The sequence below is a fragment of the Pinus tabuliformis genome, chromosome 6 (assembly GCF_031772625.1).
Source record: "Pinus tabuliformis cultivar Carrire ecotype Pingquan chromosome 6, CPIR1, whole genome shotgun sequence".
In the NCBI taxonomy this organism is placed as follows: domain Eukaryota; kingdom Viridiplantae; phylum Streptophyta; class Pinopsida; order Pinales; family Pinaceae; genus Pinus; species Pinus tabuliformis.
Window position 1 is genome coordinate 1,337,876,823 of NC_142292.1, and position 9,704 is coordinate 1,337,886,526.

Sequence of the window (9,704 nt, forward strand, 5' to 3'; positions counted from 1 at the left end):
TCCTCCAGTCTTTTCTTAATGACCTTAACCATACTCTTATTTGAGGACTCTGCCAGTTCATTTTCTTATGGAGAGTAAGGGGTAGAATGATGCAACCAAATTTGGTATTTCTGACAAAATTCAATCATCTTGACACTCTTGAATGCTGCTACATTATCTCTACCTATCTATTGGTGGCATCCAAACCTAGACAATATATTTTCTTCGATAAATTTAATAACTGCAATGTGAGTTGCATTTCTAACTGGAATTTCCTCTACCCATTTTGTAGAGTAATATGTGATAGTCAATATCCATCTATGTTGGATACTTGATGGTGGATGAATTTCCCCAATGAAATCCAATCCCCACTGTAGGAAAGGTTCTTGAACTCGTAATGGAACTAGAGGAAGTACGATTAATCTCTTCTTTCTAGCAAACATTTGGCATTGGGTACAACTTCTAACCTTTTCTCCTACTCATGCAAACAATGTGGGCCAATAAAATCCTGCTCTTAAAATCTTATATGTTGTAGCCCTCCAAGCATAGTGTCCTCCACAAATACCTGCATGAAATTGATCAATGATTCTTTTTGTCTCACTTTCTGTCAAGAAAAGCAAAATGATGTTGAGTGGGAAATTCCAATACAGATTTGCATTGATAATACAATATTTTAAGGCCTTCAACATCAGTATTTTACATTGATTCTTTGTAAATTTATATGGACACTCAAAATATCTAAGAAAATTCACAATATCAGTGTACCATTCAGATAACAAAAAATTCTTATCAATATGAATCGGAGTTGATTGGATTGAAGATGAAGGTTCTTATGGATTCTTCTCTGCTAAAATCTAAGAAGGTTCTTGTGGATTCTTCTCTGCTGGAATTTCAAAAACATAATTAATTCCCAAGACTTTACAATTTGTCTCAGTTAAGAGTTTAGCCAAGCCTTGAACTTTTACTAACTTTATCATTTTGATAATAAGATAAAATTCCAATATCTTGGTAATCCATCTCCCTTTTCTTCCATCGGTATCAAGTTGTGTTAACACAATTTTGACAACACTATTGGAGACATAGGAAATGATGGAAGAGTGGAGGACATAGACGCTAAAAGATTTGAGTGATTGAACTAAGGAATAGGCCTGTTTTCAAATGATATCATATTTAAGTTCAACATCTCTCATGACTTTAGTGAAAAAGGCAATAGGTTGGTCATCTCCATTCCCATTAATTTGCAAAAGAACAACAACTAATGTAGTTTTAGAGGTAAAGGAAAAGATGCCAAATGGTTCAGAATAGTTTGGACTAACCAGTATGGGGGCTTCTGAAATGGCCTTTTTAATTTGGTCGAAAGCATATATTGCTGGAATTTTCCATTTAATTTCATGATCTTTCCTCAACATATCAGTGATATCCTTAACTATTTCAACATAATTAGGTATAAATCGTCTTAAAAAATTGATTTTACTATGAAAAGCCTGAATTTCCTTCTTATTCCTTGGTAATGGAAGTATCTGGAAAGTGCTCTTCCCAACTCTGCTTGAAGATCAAGATGTCATCTAAATACAACACCATGAATGCATTGGTGAATGATCCGAAGATGTCATCCATCAGTCTCATGAAGGGTGCAGGGGTGTTCGTCAATCTGAACAACATCACCAACCATTCAAAAAGGCCCTCCTTGGATTTGAATGTAGTCTTCCACAAATTGGAGGGTTTGATAGTAACCTGGTGATAACATGACTTCAAGTCAATCTTGCTGAAATATTTGGCACTTTTGAGTTGGTCTAAAAGGTCATCAATCTATGGGATTGGGTACTTATTCCGGAGAGTGATCTTGTTTATCGCCTAATAGTCAACACAAAGCCTCAAGGTCCAATCCTTCTTGTGTACCAGTACAATTAGGCTCCCACAAGGTGATGAATTTGGCCTGATGTGCCCTTTCTGCAATAGTTCCTGAATCTGCCTCTTCATCTCATCATTCTCTAGAATAGAGCCTCGATAGATAATTCCATTGGGAAGCAGTGTGCCTAGAGTCAGATCGATGGAGTGCTTGAATTGATAGTGCAAAGGTACCCTTGTGGGTGAGGTGAAAATATCCCTGTAATCCTTCATGACCTTGTCCATCTATTGGTGTTGTGTAGAGGGGCCCTTCCTGGAAGTCGTGGCCACAACCTTCTTCTTGCCCTCGGGGCAAAACATAAGGAAAGAAAATTTCCTAGTCTTGGAAATAATCTTACTACATTGCTTTGTAGTGATCAAAAAGATGGAAGTAGGCAAGGCTACCTCTGGTATCATGTAAAAATTATTGGCCAAAGTAATAATCACATAGTGAGGTCTAGACTCATATACAACATCTCGCTTCCATAAGTATGATTGTCCTAACAATACATCACAAACTTCAAGAGGAGAAACACCACACAATTCCTCATCTGCGAAGGGCTTGATGCTTTAGGGAAGGAAACACTACTGGTTGATGCGAAGATCTCATTCTTGGTGAAGCTAACTGATGGTGTATGACTGTGGATGTATTTTAGTCTTTAGGCCAAGCCACTTCATGACCTCTGCTGAAATGAGGTTATTTTGGCTCCTTCTATTGACAATGAATCACAGTGGAGAAATTTTCACCCATATATGTGAGTGGAAGAGGTGTTCCGCCTCCTCTAGATCTTTAGGCTCAATCTTCTGGATCTTGGTGGTGGCCATGATGGCACTGGACTCTGCATCAAGGATCATCTTCCCTTCTTTAGTTCACTTATTAGGTTCTGATTCATAGTCAGAACCTATGTCTGATTCGAAAGCCTTCAACTCTACCACGAGTGGCTGCTTGGCCCAACACTCACTTGTATTGTGAGGGGAGATCTTATGGAACTCATACAATTTTCTAGTTTCCTTCTTTGTCTTTGTGATGTTGTTCTTTGCTTGTAGCTTCAGCAAGTTGTCCTAGGTAGCCCTGCCTTGGCTTCGTCATTTGTCCTATGGTTTTGGGACACCTTTTCCTTGCTTTCGATTTGGAGATCCAAAGTCCCTCTTCTTCTATTTAAACTTCGACTCAATCTTAACAGATACCACATGCCAAGCGAGGAAATGTCCTGGACCTCCATCTTGTCCTGGATGTACTTGTGTAGATAGTCACGGTACTTGAGAATCAAATGTCGCTCAGTATCCTTGACACACAGCTTCATGCGAAGCGTATGGAAAATATTTGTGAACTCTAGCACATCTTGGACCCTCCCCTGTCGTAGCATGGTCCACTTTATGTATTTGTCTTCATAGTTCCCGACAAGGTAGTATTGTTCCTTGATGGCATCTCAGAAATAATTTCAAGTGGGTGCGGATGAAAATAACGAGGGTTTACTCTTGTCCTTTTATTCACAGTAGGTTTCCCACTAGTTCTTGACATCTAAGGTGGCTTTGATAAGTGTAAAAGTAATATTTTCCCGATTGGAAAAGTCATGAACTGAAGAATATCATTCCAACAGATTTAACCATTTATCTACAACATCTGCATCTATCAGGCCTTCAAATATTGTAATATCGAAGTTAACTTGGACCTTTAAAGGAGTGGCACCTCTATATTGGCTGTCGGATGAATATGCATTGATTGTGGGTAGTCATCAAAGGATTTCGTAAAATTTATCCATCATTGCATCCCTTCGTTGCTCAAGGGCTTCCTTAAGCAACATCTTGAAAGGATCTCCTGGCCCCTCCTCTTTCTTTTCTTACACCATGGGAGGTCATCAAGTTTTGCGAGGTTGATCTTGTAATGGTTCAACCATATCAAGTCCTAACTCCTTATACCCTAACCTTCTTGGGGACATCCAAAGAAAAAAAGAGAAAGAGCAAACCGTTGTGATACCACTGATTGAAACATAAACGAGAACACAAAAATTTACACATATACCCATAAATATAGAAATTCTATAGAAATAACACTTCATTTCATTAATATCAGAGTACTAGTTCATATTCTTCCAAGCATAATGGAAATAAACTACCTTGGAAGACGGTAGCTTATCTCTCAGAAGAGATGTGGTGGCCACATGCCTATGAATTGTGTTACAATGAGGCTCAAGCACCTATTTATTATTGGAAAACATGAGAAAACCATAAACAACCAAAAATCTAACCCGAGGAGATGTAACACGAACAGTTTGTGGGCCCTATTGGGGTTAGTTGGGTTGACAACTTCGCGGCGTCGTAACTTGGTCATATTATCTCCATTTGGCGTATATGATACCTTGTTTGAAAGGTCTCGAAAATTACTACAGGTTTCAGTGTAGGCCCCTACCTATGGCTATGGGCCTACAACGGACCCAAAAAAAATGTTGTTTAGGGGGTCAAAACTGCTCCGAAAGTTCAGGACCTGAAAAAATGCTAAAAATAGTGAATGCTGAAATGAATAAGGAAATAAATGAAATTGACTAGGGGGTCTAGTTGAAATAGGATGGTGGCCGCCAATATCCACATGTATCAACTGCATTTGTCACCCTACACATTATTTCAAAGAATTTTTGGGATCTGAGGTTGCATGTCAAGTTTGATGTTTTGCTTAGTTTCAAATTCTTGATGCTATCTATTGGTATTATGCCCTTTCATGTTCAGAATCTCATCCTCGTAGCTTATAGAATCTCCTTTAGAGACCCATTTTTCAAAACACTCCTTGTTATAATTTTACCACTCTCTTTCCCACCATCCCCGTGGCGTTCACGAGAGCTATCTGACTAGATTTAGACTGAAGGATGCTTCTGTACCATCACAGTCTCGTAGCCATTCAAAATAAAGTTACCAGCTAACATTCCCTTTGGTCGCACCACTAAATTGGGCAAGGAATCTTCGACCTGTTGCAAAATTTATCGATCCTCCTCATGGTTTTTCTCTTGATTTGTAGCTTCTTCATCATTATTTTGAAGGGCCTCAAACTATTTTTTTGAGCTAAAGGGAGTGTTGGGGTTTGGACTAAGATAATTAGAGTTGGAATTGTTCCTTCCCCTAGTGTATCCTCCCTTGCGATTTTGTGTTTTCCAAGATTCTCCCTACTGAGGGGCCTTAATTTCTTCTTTTCCATTAGTTATTTTTTTGTAGTCCCCAACAACGTGCCCATATTCATGGCATACATCCCACTTGGAAGGCATCTTCTCATAGTCAATTATTTGACACTGTTTCCATCGTTCTTGTGTTAGGATGATCTCTATAGGAATACCTTTCTCCAAATATATCTCAACACAAATCCCGGAACAGGTGGATTGTTGGCCTTTGGGTTCAACTCGATCTATGTACTTGTCAATTCCATTTTTGATTGAGCTAAGGAAATCATCACTCTGGAAAGCCAAAGGTAATATGGGTAACTCAACCCACACAAGGACTACATTAGGTACATCTTCATTAGGATCAATGTATAGTGACCAGGAATTAAGATACATCCATATAGATCCCAGAAAATATGACCCATTTCTAAATATGACGTATCTATCCTCCTTAAGACTGAAGATAAAATAAAAGTAGCCATTCCCACAAGTGAAGAAGGATTTTTTTCCCTTTCATTTATGGCCTCCAGATATTCTCAACCCACATATCGATTGACTTTGGAGATGGCCACATTCCCATAAAATTTCCTACTATGGCTGACTCTGCATAAGTCAATGATGTTCTTCGAAATATAGATGGAAGCACCAGTGAAGGAATTTATTTAGCGTTTTCCATGAAGTGAGAGTTCTAATCCTTGGGTTTCCCTTAGAGTGACACCACCATGGATATGAAGGCCTCAATATTGTCATGAGGAGGGGGAAAATCCCCCCTATAGTGGCATCCATGCACTTGTAATCAAGATCTTCGCAATGGAGAGAATAGGGTCTTAGAGCCAAGCAACAAGAAAAAAACTATGAAAACTTAGGTTTATAATATGAAGTGCTTGGATTTTTAATATTAATTCCTCGATTTTATAATATTTATCCATTGGGTTCATTAATATCCCAAGATTATATTATTAATAATCCCTTGGGTTTATTGATTCCTTGGGTATATAACATTAGTAATACCTTGGGTTTAATATTGATTAGCGTTTATAATCTTATGGTTTAGAATTTATTCTAGTTTATAATATTGGGTTTAGGTTTTATAATATTAAGGTTTACAAGGGTTTAATATTGTGTTTAGTGTTAGGTTTGAAATGTTTGGTTTTTAATATTCGGGCTTATAATATTAGGTTTAATAATAGGGTTTAATATTGAGTTTTATAATCATATGAATTATAATATTAATGAAAGGGTTTATAATATGACTCTTAACATTTATAACATTAATCCTTCAGTTTATAATATTTATCATAGGGTCTATAACATTAATACGAGATATTATTATATTAATACTAGGTTTTATAACGTTGAGTTTTATAATGTTAGGGCTTATAATATTTGGTTTAATATTGGGTTTGATACCATGACTTTGGAATGGTAAAAAAATCTATCGATTGTCACAGTATCAAGAGCATCATTGCAATGCCACAAGGAGTGTGACAATCATTGTCAAAATCATACATTACATTGCAATTTATTCAATGTCGCATTGTGACATTGAATAAATTAGAGTTTAATATTTTGGTTTATAATATTAGGTTTACGGTTTATTTTATTTCATAATATTGAGTTTAGGGTTTATAATTTTAATATTAGTAGTTTTAATCCCTTGGTTTTATAATACTAATCCAAGGGTTTGTAATCCCTTTGTTTTATAATGTAAATCCTATGGTCTAATATTATTCCCTTTGGTTTATTATCAATTTGTTTTATAATATTAATTTATTTTGTTTCTTAATCTCTTAGGTTTATAATATTATTATTCTCTCATGTTTACAATATTAATCTTTTTGTTTTGAAACGTTGGGTTTTAAATATTCGGGTTTAAAATATTGACGTTAATAATATGGTTTACTACTGATTTTTATAATCACATGGCTTATAATATTAATGCAAGGGTTTATAATAATAATCTTAATGTTTATAATATAAGTCTTATGCTTTATAATATTTATTGTAGGATTTATAATATTAATCATAGGGAGTATAATATTAGTATTAGGGTTTGACAGAACGGAACTCTGCGACAATGGCGATTTATGGTTTTTGAAAAACTCTATGACGGGGGACCCGCTTGGACAATGACAACCCTGCAACTATTCCTCAGCAATACTGGCAATAATTTAGAACACTGACTAGAGTACCCACCATGGAAGACCTTTAGGGGGAGGACACGGGGCCTCTCTCCAATGATTAGGACAAAACTCAGATGCACATAGGAAGTAATGGGAAGAAGCCATAGGAAGAAGCAGAAATGACTCATAAAGCACAAATAGATAACACAGGAAGGGATGAAGACCCCAAAGCAACCTCAACAACCTACAAACCTGCTGCAGTAGAAAGACCTAAGATTGAACTACCAAGTCAAAGAATCAATACCCAAATCCAGTACATGAAGGATCACGCTTTAATAGGAAAATTTATCAGCTTCTGGCCCACTGAGAAAGCCCTACACAGTTGGATCGCAACCAAATGGAAACCAAAAGGGCACATCACCTTGTAGCTAGGACCAAAAGGTTTTTTCAGGGCAATCTTCAACTGCATAGAATACTGAAATAGGATCATAGATGGAGGTCCATACTTCTTCAATGCAGTTGGTCTTTACCTGAGAGACTGGATCGAGCGATTCAACCTGGACAAAGAGGATCTAAGTTGGGCACCAGTCTGGATCCATCTTTATTCCCTTCCTCTGGAATATTGGGATGAAGAATCACTGACAGATATTGGAAATGGCCTGGGAGAGTTCATCAAGATCGCAGAGGAGACAAAACTCAGAAGATACACTTCCTACGCCAGCATTTGTGTCTACATGCATCAAAGCAAAGCTCTTCCAGATGCAGTAAGTTTATATCATGAAGATTTTGAGTGGATTTAGTCAATATATTATGAGCATGTGCCTTCCAGATGCATAAAATGTCATGTCCTTGGCCATCTCTTTCATGATTGCGCGTTAAATATGAAACCCCCAACTCAGTCCTCCTCAAAAAAACCTGATTCAGACAGTTTCACCAGGGTAAATAATCCCAAAAAGAACCACAAAAAACCTGCATCAAACTCTAAAAAGCCTTTTGCCAACGCCTCAATACCGTCCACCAGTAACAACTTTGATATCTTAGCTCAACTTGAGAAAAAAGCATCTGAGTCCCCCTTACTCTCTGAGGAGCCTCCCAAGGCAACCTCTAAGCTAAACCCCTTGGGCCCAGGGAAATCTCAAAAGCCCTCACAACCCATTAATTTAAACATCTCCATGCCCAGTCTGAAACTGATTTGGAAACCTCATGGCATGGACATAGACAATTTGCAACAAGAGACTACCGTAGCAACAGACTTTGCAGCGGAAAGTAGTGAGGCCAAGCATATGGAAGAAGAGCCCAAAATTATAGACATAGGAGATCTAGACATAATGGGATTAGAACAAGCTGGTAGGAAAAAATAATTCGACATGATCCCAGAAAGACAGTTCGAAAGTTTGGAAGTCATCCTATCCAGAGTGCACCAGCAACGATCTCTAGGTATCCAACCTAGAAGTCAATGGGATGGAAAAAGCATTCTAAAATACAATAAAAAGTGTGAGAGAAAGACAGACCTCCAAAGAACCATTCGTATTGGAGAAATGCTGGTGGAATTAGGAAGATATTCTACACTTACAAAGTATTGCAGTCCCCTTCCCATTAATGAAATATGAAGATCACATCTTGGAATATAAGAGGGCTAAATAGCCCAGGAAATATAGAATGATAAAAAACATGATTCAACAGGAGAACCCCAAAATATTCTTCATGCAAGAAACAAAATGTAACTCTACCACACTGGGCCAAATTCTCACCAAAGCTTGCCCAGGCAGTAAAGCAGTAGTAGTGGATGCCTTAGGAGCTTCAGGGGACTTGCGATAGCCTGGGATGAATGAGCGATCATGCTAACTAATATCCATGCAAATCATCATTTCATTCAGGCCACATTTCATATAATAGGAACAAATGTGCAGGGTTACCTCACCAATGTCTACTTCCCCTAGGAGGCTGTGAATAAAATAGACATTCTGAATACATTAACTCTGATCAACTCCAACATAATTCATCCAATCTGGATTATAGGAGGAGACTTCAATATGATTCCTAAACTCGAAGAAAAAAAATAGGTAGGAACAAACTGGATGGTGAAAGTATCCATCTAAAGAACTTCATCCAAAATAACTGGCTCATAGATATGCCATTCAATAATGGTATCTACACATGGAATAATAGAAGAACTGGAACTCATCAAATCGCCTCCCGACTGGATAGATTTTTTCTGTCAGACAATGCCATTCATCTTGGAGGAGATCTTTCTGCCTCGATCTTACCTCTCACTGCTTCAGATCACTGGCCTATTTCGCTCCAATGGCAAAGGGCTGGGAACACCACTAGGAGACATTTTTGGTTTGAGGCTTTCTAGTTAATGCATCCAGACTTCAACAACCTGATACACACAGCTTGGAGAAGCTTCAATTGACTGGAAGGTTTAAAAATGCATCAATTCGAACAAAAACTCAAGGATCTCAAAAATAACATTAAGCAATGGAATCAACTGACCTTTAGCAATATCTTCCAAGCTCAAAATGCTCTAGCTTAGGGAATGAACAAAATCCAGTAGACTATCATCATG